The 13,378-nt window shown below is 43.1% G+C and overlaps 1 long non-coding RNA gene across 1 annotated transcript in view; it reads left to right on the top strand.

Annotated features, from left to right (window-relative positions):
- Positions 1–13,378, top strand: part of LOC111749357 (uncharacterized) — a 32,529-nt gene that overhangs the window by 4,042 nt on the left and 15,109 nt on the right. Inside the window, exon 2 of the long non-coding RNA XR_010321221.1 lies at positions 3,455–3,529. This is a non-coding gene — a long non-coding RNA (uncharacterized LOC111749357). The remainder of the gene's footprint in view (positions 1–3,454; positions 3,530–13,378) is intronic.

The raw sequence follows: 13,378 nt of genomic DNA, 5'->3' as shown, positions 1-13,378 counted from the left end.
AATTTTTTTTTTAATTAAATTCTTGAAGGTTATATTATTGTATTTGTTTAGTGACTTTTTGGAAAGAATGTATTCTTGTTTATATGTAGTCACTGAAATATCTGTTGTTTAGCTTGTATTCAGCTAGAGTTTTCTTTTCACACTTTACGTTTATCACTGCACACTCTTCTTGCTTGCATGGTTTCTGGGAAGGTCTGATGAATTCTAATCCTTGTTCCTTTACAGGTGTAGTGTTTTTGTTTCCTCTTGTTGATGTAAGTTTTTCCTCTTTGTGTAATTATCTGCACTTTAAATATGCTATTCCTAGGTTGAGGTGTTTTGGTATTTATCCTGCTTGGCGTTCTCTGGGTACCTCGATCTGTGATTTGGTGTCTGGCAACAATTTTGGATAATACTCTGCCATGAAAACTTCAAATATTTCCTCTGTTCCTTTCTCTCTTCTCCTTCTGGTATTCCCTCTATGCATATATTAGACCTTTTGCAATTGTCCCAGGTTTCTTATTCTCTTTCACTCTTTTTTCTTTTCAATTTGACAAGTTTCCACTGATAAATCTTCAACCTTACTGATTCTTTCCTTGAACATGTGCAACCTACTAATAAGTCAATCAGTGCCATTTTTTCATTTCTGTTACTGTTTTTCATTTCTCATATTTTTTGAATATTTCTTAGAGTTTCAGTCTGTTCACTTTGTTTACCATTCTATTCTTGCATGTTGTCCACTTTTTATACACAGCCCTTATGATGTTGTGATTTTAATTTCCTGGTCTAATAATTCTAACATGGGTGCCATATCTGACCCTTCTCCTGTTGTTTACCCAGTCTCTTCCATCTGTGTGTGTTTCCACATTTTTGTCAAGCCTATGCTTGATGAGAAATCCCTGGTGGTGTAGTGGTTAAGTGCTACGGGTGCTAACTAATGGGTCAGCAGTTCGAATCTGCCAGGCGCTCCTTGGAAACTCTACGGGGCAGTTCTACTATGTCTTATAGGGTACAATGTGTCAGAATCGACTCGACAGCACTGGGTTTTTTTTTTTTTTTTTTGGTATGTTCGATGAGGAGTGAGGTTAGGCAGTTTTCCCCCTATGTGGCAGGTTAGATGGTGTTTGTTATTTCCCCTTCCTCAAGTCTATTAGGCTCTAAAACCTGGAAGTTGATTAAGTTGGTTAAAAGGGTAGTAGAACCGTTTCCCTTGAGGGTAGACCATTGTCAAGAACACAGTACTGTTTCCAGTTGTTTACTTTTTTTTTTTTTAACACCTGGAATTAAGAGAGACTTTTACTTACAGCTTGACAGTGAAAACCTAGTGGGTCTCCTTTATGAGAAATTCACCGAAGTGTGAAGGTACCATAAGGCTAGGCCCTGTGAAATTTCTATCTCTCGGTCTCCAGGGATTAGTCAATTAGCATTGAAGTAAGGAGCCCTAGTGGCATAATAGTTAAGCGCTTGGCTGCTAACCAACAGGTTGGTGATTTAAATCCAGCCAGTGACTCCGTAGAAGAAAACACTTGCCTATTTGCCTCCATAAAATATACAGGCTAGAAAATCCTATGGGGATGTTCTTCTCTATCACATTGCACTGCTATCAGTTGGAATCAAGACATCTTCAGGTAATAACATATGATTCTAGGTCAGGAGGTGGAAGGAATTGTGGTGACATTCTCCGTTTCCAGTAAGCAGTGATTCTTTGTAGTAGTCCATCTGTATCTCCAGCTTCTGGGATAGCAGTTTCTTGTGTAAGTTCAGATCTCTGAGAGAGCTAATAAGAGTTGTTGCTTTTCAGGTTTTTCTTATTGTGAGCGTGCAGGGGACATCTGAGCTCGTTTTATAGTGGAATGGAAAATGCAAATTCCCATCTAGTGTTTTTACAGCGAATTTGAAATGAGAGCAGCTGAAAATACATAGAAAAAGCAAACAAAGAAAATAAATCAAAACAAACCCCACAGATACCTCTCCCAGTCTGTGCAGATTGGCTGTGTGCTGGGGCACTCCTGAAATACTGAAAGAGTGAGAAAGAAGTGTAGATCTTTCTCAGGTAGTTTCTGAATATAAATTTTGCTCTAGGTATGTGTAGCCTGCTAAATTTCCCCAAACACACAGTTGCTTTTGAATGTCCTGATTTTCCAAAGAAATACTTCCCAGTTTTGGCTGCCAGGCCGTAGGCAATCTATCGTATGTTTTGAGCATAATTTTTAGCCTCAGCTCTCTATGGGCTGTTAGTTCCTCTTGCAATCTTTCTTATAAATGCCTGCCATCCTACCAGCCTTTGTCATAAGTTAGGTAAAAGAGACGAGCTCCTTGCATTTGTCCTTCAGGCATCCCCCACAAAGATTAGAACCGACACACACAATGATTTTCTGTACTCTAACTGGAGCCAGGAACAGGGTCCCACCCTGGGATCAGAAGCAAGTGCTGCTGCTGTAAGATGACCACTGAGTTGGGGAGGAGATGGGGCAAAGGCAAGAAAAGAGACCACAAAGATTCCTTACCTTTTTGAAGCCATCTTTTCCTTGATTCAGCATTTGCTGTGTTGATGTCAACTGTTGACTCTTTTCAGGATACTCACAGGCTAGCAATACCTTCTAGGTTTTTTCCCCCCTTTGGTGGGATAAGAGCTTCATATAACTATCTCACCATCTTCCTGAACTTTCCCACTTGATTCATTTTATCTTTGCCCTTTGATAGGGCTCTGAATGAGAGACTGGAACTCAGTAGACCAGAATCCAAACATGGCCACCTTCACAGGCAGGATCACTGACAAGGCCCAGCAGAGCTCATCCAACGGCCACAGACTAACCGCCAAAATAAAAGTGATTTTTATCACTTTTTCATTTTCTTTTTTTTGTATTAATTTTTTCTTGTTTATATATGTTTTTTCTCAACTTTTTCTTCTTTAAGTATGTTTTTATTTGCATTTTACTACTTCCTGTTGAGTAGATAACAACTTGCAGCAACCCCAAACGGGTTTTCAAGGTTGTGACGTTTCAGAAGTGGTTACAGGGCCTTACTTTGGAGATGCCACTGGGTGGGTTTGAACTACCAACCTTTTATCTACTAATACAGGGCTTAACAATTTGTGCCACCCAGGGGCCCAGTTTTTATTTAGTCATCCTTTTTTACCACTTTGAATCCTATGTTGGGACCCGATTGCCCTAAGCTAAGTAAGATTTAAAAAAAAAAAAAAAAATTTTTAAGTAAGACTTGCCCCAAGTCCAAGATGATGCAGGGCCCTCTCAGCCATTTCTTATGAGGTGGACATCCATGTGTGAGACTACCAGATGCTCAAAAACCTCTGCAAAGGTACCTTCACCAAGGTGAAGTTGGCCAAAGCTCCTCACTGGGAATAAGGTATGATCATTAAGGGAGACCCAGCAACCTCTTGCAGCATCCACAGACTATGCTGAGAGGTAAATATTATGAAGGCTTTCACTTATACCTTTTCTTTATTCTGCCTTAGAACTCTTCAAGGGAGAAGAGTACGATGGACTTCCCAGTGGATATGTGGAGCCTGGGAGTCATCTTGTATTTGTTGGTGAGTGGATCCCTGCCTTTTGGTGGAAATGCCTTCATGGAGCTGTGGGAGTGTTTACTGTGAAATTGTTTGAAGTCATCAAGAATGAGAACACACTCCACATAGTGATGGATTAAGTGAGCGTAGGGGAGGTGTTTCATCATGCAAGGGCTCATGGCAGGATGAGGGAAAAAGGGGCTCAAGCCACCAAATTCTGCCAGATAGTGTCAGCGGTGCAGGATTGTCATAAAAAGGGTATGGTTCAGAGGGGCCTGAAAACAGACAACCTACTATTGGATAAGAAAAGGCACAGCAAACTTTCAGGTCTTGACCTTGGAAATGAATTCAGCCTGGGCAACAAGCTGTATACCTCCTGTGGCAGTCTCCCTTCCTTTATTCTGCCCTAGAACTCTTCAGGGAGAAAAGTATGACAGACCCCCCAGTGGACGTGTTGAGCCTGGGAGTCATCTTGTATTTGTTGGTAGGTGGATCCCTGCCTCTTGTTGGAAATGCCTTCATGATGCTATGGCAGGAGGTAGTGAAGGGACTTTCCCTTCCATATGACTATGCAGTATGAACACCTGCTGAGCAAAATTTTCATTCATGACCCTATTGAGAGAGGTACTTCAGAGGCAATTCTGACACATCCGTGGATGATGGTGGGTCATGAAGAACAAAAGCTGTATGTGGAGCACTCCCAGATTATAGTGCCCCCAGTGGGTTGAGGTGATGTGTTACACATGGCAAGAGATTCAGTGCTTATTGATGATGCCAAAGTACAGTGTTGTGATAGTCACCTATCTGTTCCTGGGTCATAAAACACCTGAGACAGAGGGCCATAGCAGCCTGCAGTGGATGTTCATCCCATGGTGTACAGTGTACCCTCTTGTGCTAATCCAAGCAGAGGAGGTAGAGCGAGCCTGCCATTCCGACTGTCTTAGTCATCTAGCACTGCTGTAATAGAAATACCACAAGTGGATGGCTTTAACAAAGAGAAATTTATTTTTTCACAGTACAGTAGGAGAAACGTCCAAATTCAGGGTGTCAGCTCCAGGGGAAGACTTTCTTTCTCTGTCAGTCTTCTCATCAATTTTCCCCTGATAGAGGAGCATCTCAGGTGCAGGGACACCGGGTCCAAAGGATGCATTTCGCTCCTGGTGCTGCCTTATTGGTGGTATCAGGTCCCCAACTCTCTGCTTGCTTCCCTTCCCTTTTTATCTCTTGAGACATTAGAGGTGGTACAGACCACACCCCAGGGTAACTGCTTTTACATTGGATCAGGGATGTGACCTGGGTAAGAGTGGTGGTACCATCCCATCCTAATCCTCTTTAACGTAAAATTACAATCCCGGAATGGAGGACAATCACAGAATAGAGGGAATCATGACCCAGCTAAGGTGATAACATGCATTTTGGGGGGGACATAATTTAGTCCATGAGGCCTACCTAAGATTCCTCCTGCAATTATGCCAAAAAATAAGTGGCCTGAGGAGGACCAGGAGTCAGGGCAGAAGAGGAGCAGCACAACAGCACACCTGTCAGCTCTCTACCCATCCTGGAGAGAAAGAAGACTACTCCTGTCCCCTGTGTGAATAGCAACGTCTTCACCAGCAAACAGGGAAGTGGCAATTCCACACCTTTAGTGAAGACTAGACTTGGCCAGGGCAACATCCACAATGCTTTGGATAGTCTATCTGATTCAGGATCAGGGGCCTCCATGGCATCTGCTTGTACCTCAGTCTCCCTAGCCCAGTCCTACCTGCAACACGAATCCAGGATAGACTCGGTGCAGCCCAACCAGGACTCTGAACTGTGCTCCAGGGTGAGCAACAGTGACGTGCTGCAGTTTAGAACATTTCTCCAGTGTGTCTGTGAGGCTTCTTCCTCATCCCACACCATCAGCAGCAGTGGTGGAGCCCAGAGGGAACCGGTTTCCTCCAGGGAGTGTCAAAACTAAGCTTCTTGAATGTGGAGAAGCTGCAAGAGATTGCTGACCAGCCGAGTTTGCCTCAGATTGGGACCCCAGCCTCTCCCTCTGTCAGCAGCCAGGAATGGCAGGGGGCCACTGAGATTTATTCAGTTTTATTTGCAGAAATACATGTCTTGTTTTGCCAGCTCAGCGTCACATTTTGTATATCAGTACAAGTGGCTAGTAGGAAAAGGAGGAGGTATTGGGAATGATGTAGAAATTGATAATGGGGGTCCATCGATTCAGCTGGAGAATAAATTCGGAGAATGACTCTGGACAGCCTTAAGTGATTGGAACTCAATATTTGAAACGCCCCCGCATCACTTTGGCAAGCTCTTGCTCTTTCTTAAGCTGCACTATATATTTTTCACAATGTAAATCCTGTCAACAATGTCTGCCCTTAGAAGTATTGGCCTATTTTCCTACTAATTATAATGCTCTCTCTCCCCCACCAGTACAAGCCCTTTTCCTGAGGCAGAAATGAATCCCACTAACCAAGTGATCAAGGGCAGTGTTCACTAATCAGTGTATGCAAGGAAGACAATGTATGTGGTATAAATTAGGTAGAGCAAAGCATCTCTCAAAAAATCAAGAACTGCAACTAGCTTGGAAGTTCTTCCCTAGTTTAATCTTGTCATACTGTCAAAACAGAAGTTTTTTTTTTTTTTATAACAGTCAATATTTGTATGTTCTATAGCAACTGTAATTCTGGCCGCACCCACAGTAATCAGTCATGGCTGCTGGGGGGTTATAGCAAAGAAATTTCTTATGGAAAATGGATTTAATCCCATGGAGCTATCTAAGCACTCTTCATATGGGAGATTGTAACCAAATTGACAACTGCCTGCATCCAGTGTGTGCTAGGCCTATGAAATCCATTAATATAGAAATATTTGTTGGAAATTCATGCCTGATGTTACTCTCCTGGGGAATTCTTAAAAAATATGGATATCCCACTGTACAGGAGACAGAGCCAAACATGAAAATCTGAGAAGCAGAGTCAACTTGGGCAAAATTTATTGGCATGCTACCTCCAAGGCTACTAACGTTATATAAATGGGTGTGCTAGAAGAATTTCTTCTAGGGTGGAGATGATAGGGCAGGTGCTCTCCCACGGAAAACAATAAACAGGTACAGAAAAGAATCAAATGTATAATAGAATTGATGCCTATTCTTGAAATACTTAGGCCCACTTGAAAGTATTCCATGTTGAGTTTCACATGGTCCAGGATCTAATTTGATGGCTGAACTACAGATTTTTTCACAAGGAAGAATATATGGTTGCTAATCAGCCCAAATTTGTCTATGACGTTAGCCAGCATTTGTCTATGACGTTAGCCAGCATTTGCCTATGACGTTAGCCAGAGCACTGCACAAGATAAGCAGTCTAACTCTGTTTAGCTTGCTGTGGTAACCTAATTTTAGTAGAAAGTCCATAACTGCCCTCTCCTGGCTGGCCTTTTCCTGAAACCTCACATGTGACCCTAGTTCCTTAACCACTGACATCTATTAGCAATATCCAGAGGCTAGTCTCACATTAATATGTGCACAATGATGGGCTGAACCCATGACCTATCTGTTGACCCAGGTACTGAAAACAGGGCAGAGAATTCCCAGCTTTTTTGGCTATAAGACTATGTGCTCCTACTACCACCACCTGGAATTGTGGTAAGCTATAGAAAGTCACCTGTAGAGGGAGACAGAAAACACAGGCAGTAGAAAGAGCCTAGAGAAAAACCAGTTGCCATCCAGGGTATTCAGACCATGGCAACCCTAAGTGTGTCGGAGTATAACTGTGTTCCGGCGGGTTTTCAATGGCTGATTCTCAGGGAGATTCTTAGATGTGACACCAAAATTTGAGCAACAAAATAGAGGTCAGTTGGAATTCAACAAAATGAAAACCGTTTGTGCATCAAAGAGCATTATCAAGAAAGTGAAAACCTACAGAATGGAAGAAAATTTTGGAAACTATCTGGGAAATAAGGGTTCAATATCCAAAATATGTATAATATCTAAACAGCTCATGACAGTCACCAACAAAAAGGACAAACAACTCAATTTAAAAATGGGCAGAGAGCTCTTGTTCCCAGATCCTCCCATTTCAATTCCCTTGCCTCCTCCCAGAGGCACCTAAGGTGCTGTGACCCTGGCCCCAGGAGTCACTGTTCTTCTTCTCGCCCACCCTTCGGCCCCGTCCACTGTGCCCCGCCCCACCCCATCCCCTTCAGCCTCCGTGGCCCCTCTTCCCAGGACACACTTAGGCGGCTTCTCAGGAGGAGGTGAGTGTGCCCCGAGACTTGCTCCAGAAGCGGAAGTGCATGAAGTACTGGCAGCGGGTGCTCAGCGGCCATGGTTCCAGTCGTGGCTCTAGCCCTTCCCACCGGCCCTGAGTCGGACCGTCCATGCCTGGCAGGCATGTGCCGCCTGGACTCCCTGTCGCGTTTCATCTCCACCTCCCCAGCTCAGGACCCTGCCTTTCACTCCTGACCCTCCCAGTGACCTTAGAGGTTTTGGCCGCCCTACCCCTAGTTCACAGGAGCTGGAGGCCTTCGGGACAGGCGGGCTCCTCACAGCCCCAGACCCTGGGCTTTGCTGAGCGGTCAGCGGGAATCCTTAGGCTTGGGAAGCAGGTGACTACAACCTCTCAAGTCCCTTTCTCCTCCCACAGTTTTTTTCCCTGGCAGCCAAGTCAGGACCGCAGAGGCTGGTCTGGGTGTGGTTCTGTTGGGCGGAGTGGTGTCAACTTGTCTCATGTAGTTAGGACATGGTATCAAGAGGGACCAGTCCTTGGAGAAGTACATCATGCTTGGTGAGGTAGAGAGTCTCTGAGAAAAGTAAGGACCCTCCACGAGAATTATTGACACAGGGGCTTTAACACTGGGCTCAAACATAGCAAAAATTGTGAGGTTGTCACAGGGGACTTGGCAGTGCTTCCTTGTGTTGTATGTGGAAGGTCATTTTGAGCAGAATCGACTCTAAGGCACGTAAGAACAGCAAAGTTAATGTGGGCCAAATTCTGGACTCGGTTTCATTCCTTGATCTACTTGATTGTCCTTAAATCAATACAACACTTCCTTCATTACTGCAGCAGTATACCAAATTTTGAAAGCATTTTATTTTTCTCAAGGTTGGTTTGCATATGGGCCCCTGGTGCAGAAGCGGTTAAGAGCTCCACTGCTTTTGGCAGTTCGAATCCAACAACTGATCTTTGGAAACCCTACGGTTCAGGTCTACTCTGTCCTATCGAGTCCCTATGCGTCGGAATGGACAGCAACAGGTTTGGTTGGATTTGAATTTGCATATCCACATACCTATGTCTGCCTTTCTACTTAATGATGAAAGACTGAATACTTTCCCTAGTGTAAACCGGGAAATGAAAACATGTAACTCAATACGCCCATTGCAATATGAGAACAAGCGGCCACTCTGCATGGACACTCCCAAATGGTCTTTTTGAGCAGGAAAGACAGTACAGTGGAAGGTATTTTTGAAGACATATTTGAGCTCCCTGCACACATGACCAGATAGGTCTTCCTTAAAAGTCACTTTTAAAGAGCCATGCTCGACATCAAAATTTGTTGTTTTTGTTAGGTGCCATTGAGTGGGTTCTGAATCATAGTGACGGTATGAACAGCGGAACAGTCCTGCACCCAGTCCTTTGCCATTCCCATAATTGTTATACAAAAATTTTATACCAGAGCCCATATTTGCAGCCACTGTGTCAATCCATCTCACTGAGGTGGTTCCTCTTTTTCCGTGACCCTCTACCATACCAAGGATGATGTCCTACTTCAGAGAGTAGTCTCGTCTGATTACATTACCAAAGTATGTGGTGAGATGAAGTCTTGCCACCTTTCTTGTAATGAGCATTCTGGCTGTACTGCTACCAAGACAGATTTTTTCATTCTTCTGCTAGTCCAAGAATATTCAAAATTCAATAATCGTGGCCAAGCCCAAAATTCAAAGTCATCAGTTCTCCTTCGGTCTTCCCTATTCATTGTCCAGTTTTCACATGAATATCTGGTGACTGGAAACACCATGTCTTGGGTCAGGCACACCTTAGTACTTAAGGTGACATCTGTGCTTTTAACACTTTAAAGAGGTCTTTTGCCGCAGATTTACTCAAGGCAGTGCGTCCTTTGGTTTCTTGACTGCTGCTTCTGTGGGCGTTGATTGTGGATCCAAGTAAAATGAAATTCTTCATAACTTCAATATTTTCTCCATTTATCATAATTTTCTAATTAGTCCAGTTGGAAGGGATTTTGTTGTCTTTATGTTGAGGTGTGATCCATACTGAAGGCTGTAATCTTTGATCTTCATCTGTAAGTGCTTCAAGTCTTCTTCACTCTCAGCAAGCAAGGGTGTATCATTTGCATATCACAGGTTGTTAACGAGTGTCTTAGTCATCTAGTGCTGCTTTAACAGAAATATCACAAGTGGATGGCTTTAACAAAGAGAAATTTATTTTCTCCCAGTCTAGTAGGTTACAAGTCCAAACTCAGGGCTTCAGCTCCAGCGGAAGGCTTTTTCTCTTGTGGGCTCTGGAGGAAGGTCTTTGTCCTCAATGTTCCCTGGTCGGGGGAGCTTCTCAGGTGCAGGGACCCCATGTCCAAAGGACGCACTCTGCTCCTGGTGCTGCTTTCTTGGTGGTATGAGGTCCCGAACTTTCTGCTAACTTCCCTTTCCTTTCATCTCTTAAGAGAGAAAATGTGGTGCAGGCTACATCCCAGGGAGACTCCCTTTACCTTGGATCAGGGAGGTGACCTGAGTGAGGGTGGTGTTACAATCCCACCCTAATCCTCTCGACATAAAATTACAATCACAAAATGGAGGACAATCATAGCATACTGGGAATCATGACCTAACCAAGTTGATATACACATTTTTGGGGGGACATAATTTAATCCATGACAATGAGCCTTCCTCTAATCCTGATGCTGTGTTCTTCATCATATTGTCCAGCTTCTTGGATTATTTTCTCAGCATACAGATTAAATAAGTATACTGAAATGATACAATCCTGACACACACCTTTCTTGGCTTTAAACCAGCAGTATCTCCTTGTTGTGTTTGAATGACTGCCTCTAGGTCTATTTACAGGTTCCTCAGGAGCACAATTAAGTATTCTGGAATTCCCATTCTTCATGGTGTTATCCATGATTTGTTATGATCCACACAGTTGAATGCCTTTGCATTGTCAATAAAACACAGGTAAACATGTTTCTGTCATTCTCTGCTTTCAGCCAGGATCCATGTAACATCCGCAATGGTATCCTTTGTTCCACATCCTCTTCTGAATCTGACTTGAATTTCTGGCAGTTCCCCATCGATGTACTGCTGCAGCCACTTTTTTGAATGATTGTGAAAGTGGCGTGGGAGCTGTTTCTGACCTCCACAACTTAACAAGGGGAAGGAGAATCAAGATCAGCTGATTCCTATGAGGCAGGAGTCAGACATGCCTCCTCTGTCTGCCCTCTTTACTAATTCTGACACCAACCGTACGTCCCATAGCACTGTCCGCTGGGTTCGATAGTTCATGTAATGGGCACACAGAACTCAGAGACCGTGCTCCCAATTTTGAGGTTAGCAGGGAAGTAACAGTTATAGTTCCGGCTCAAGAACACTCTGGATACAGTTCTTCCATCTGGGTAGGCTTTTCGCAGCTGTGCTCACAGGCATGCTTCTCCCTGACCCTCAGTCTCTGCCCAAAGATAATCAGCTTTCTCTCTTCATGGGCCGGGGAGGCCACTGTGCTGTCTCCTGCTTCCAGCTCTCTCCTGCCATCACTTCTCACCATCTTCAGGGTTAGAGCTTGCTCTCTCTCTGTCTCCTGTCTCCCAGAGTTTCTCAGCATGGGAATCCTGGATACAAAGTAAATGCTGTCTGCTCATGGCTGTTCTTCCTTGGTGGTGGTAGGATCCTCTCTGGTCTGGAAATGGCTCTCTTTTAAGGAAAAACTGACCAGTCCCCTCAATAGGCCACAACTACCCTATCACACAGTCCTGCTCAGTCACCTGGGTGGAGCTACAAGACCATGGCTAGCAAGACCTCACATAAAATTAATTGCACTGCAGTGATCTTCAGCAGAATTTTACTCGTGTGTGGTATTAATGATCTTTTTTTGATAATCTCTGCATTTTGTTGGATCACCTTTCTTTGGAATGGCTACAAGTAAGGGTCTCTTCGAGTTGGCTGGCCAGCTAGCTGTTTTCCAGATTTCTTGGTATAGGCGAGTGAGGGCTTCCAGCACTGCATCCATTTATTGAAACATCTCAATTGGTAGTCTGTCAGTTCTTGGTGCCTCGTGTTTTGCCAGTGCTTTCAGTGCAGCTTAGACCTCTTCCTTCAGGGCCATTGTTTCTTGAGGATATGCTTCCACCTGAAATGGTTGAACGTCGTTCTGTTCTTTTTGGTACAGTGACTCTGTATTCCTTCCATCTTCTTTTGATGCTTCCGGCATCATTTAGCATATTCCCATAAAATCCTTCAATATTGCCACTCGATGCTTGAATTTTTCGTCAGTTCTTTGAGCTTGAGAAATGCTGAGCGCATTCTACTGTTTGGTTTTCCGTCTCCAGGTCTTTGGACATTTTATTGTAATACTTTACTTTGTCTTCTCAGGACACTCTTCAAATCTTCTGTTCAGTTCTTTTACTTCATCATTTCTTCCTTTCACCTTAGCTACTCAGCTTTCAAGAGCAAGCTTCAGAGTCATCCATTTTTGCCTTTTTTTCCTGTCTTTTTAATGCGTTCTTCCTTTCTTCATGTACGATGTCCTTGATGTCATTCCACAATGCATCTGGTCTTCGGTCATTAGTGTTCAATCAGTGAATCTGTTCTTGATATGGTCTGTAAATTCAGGTGGGACAATCTCAAGGTCGTGCTTTGGCTCTTGTGGACTTATTCTGATTTTTTCAGCTTCAAGATGTTTCAGAACTAGATGGCAGACCTTTCTTTCAAGTCATCTCTGTGGAGTTAAACCGGCAACTTTCTGGTTTGCTGTTCAGTGTACTTTTGGTTTTTATGAATTCCCTCAAGTTGTGTTTATCTGGAAATGTCTTAATTTCACTTTCATATTTAAGAGACAGTTTTGATGGATATATGATTCTTTGTAGGTAATTTTTTTTCCTGGAATTCTTTAAATATGTAATCCCATTGCCTTCTTGTCTGTATGGTTTGTGCTGTGAGGTCCGAGCTTATTCTTATTGGCTCTCCCTTGTAGGTGACTTTTCTTTTATCCCTCGCTGCTCTTATACTTGTCTCTTTATCTTTGGTTTTGGCAAGCTGGATTATAATATGTCTTGGTGACTTTCTTTTAAGATCTACCTTTTTTTTTATGTGGAGTTCGATGAGCATCTTGGATAGATATCTTCTCATCTTTCACAGTATCAGGGAAGTTTTCTGGCAACAAATCCTCAACAATTTTCTCTGTATTTTCTGTTATCCCTCCTTGTTCTGGCACTCCAACCAGTCGTAGGCCATTTCTCTTGATAGAGTCCCCCATGATTCTTAAGGTTTCTTCATTTTTAAAAATTCTTTTATCTGATTTTTCTTCAAATATATTAGTGCCAAGTGATTTATCTTCGAGTTCAGAAATTCTAGCTTCTACTTGCTCACTTGTGCTCCTGTGTCTTTCGATTGAGTTATCTAATTCTGTAATTTTATTGTTAATCTTCTGAATTTCTGATTGCTGTCTGTCTATGGATTTTTCCAGCTTATTAAACTTTTCTTTATGTTCCTGAATAATCTTTCTGATTTCTTCAGTTCCTTTTTCTATGTGTTCCTTGGCTTGTTCTGCATATTGCAGCATTTCCTTCCTGATGTCTTGAAGCGTTCTGTATATTAACCTTTTGTATTCTGCATCTGGTAATTCCAGGAATGCACTTTCATCTAAAAGATCC

Source organism: Loxodonta africana, chromosome 3 (genome assembly GCF_030014295.1).
Source record: "Loxodonta africana isolate mLoxAfr1 chromosome 3, mLoxAfr1.hap2, whole genome shotgun sequence".
Classification (NCBI taxonomy): domain Eukaryota; kingdom Metazoa; phylum Chordata; class Mammalia; order Proboscidea; family Elephantidae; genus Loxodonta; species Loxodonta africana.
The sequence above is the reverse complement of the archived record's forward strand: the minus strand, read 5'-3'. Positions and strand labels throughout refer to the sequence as shown.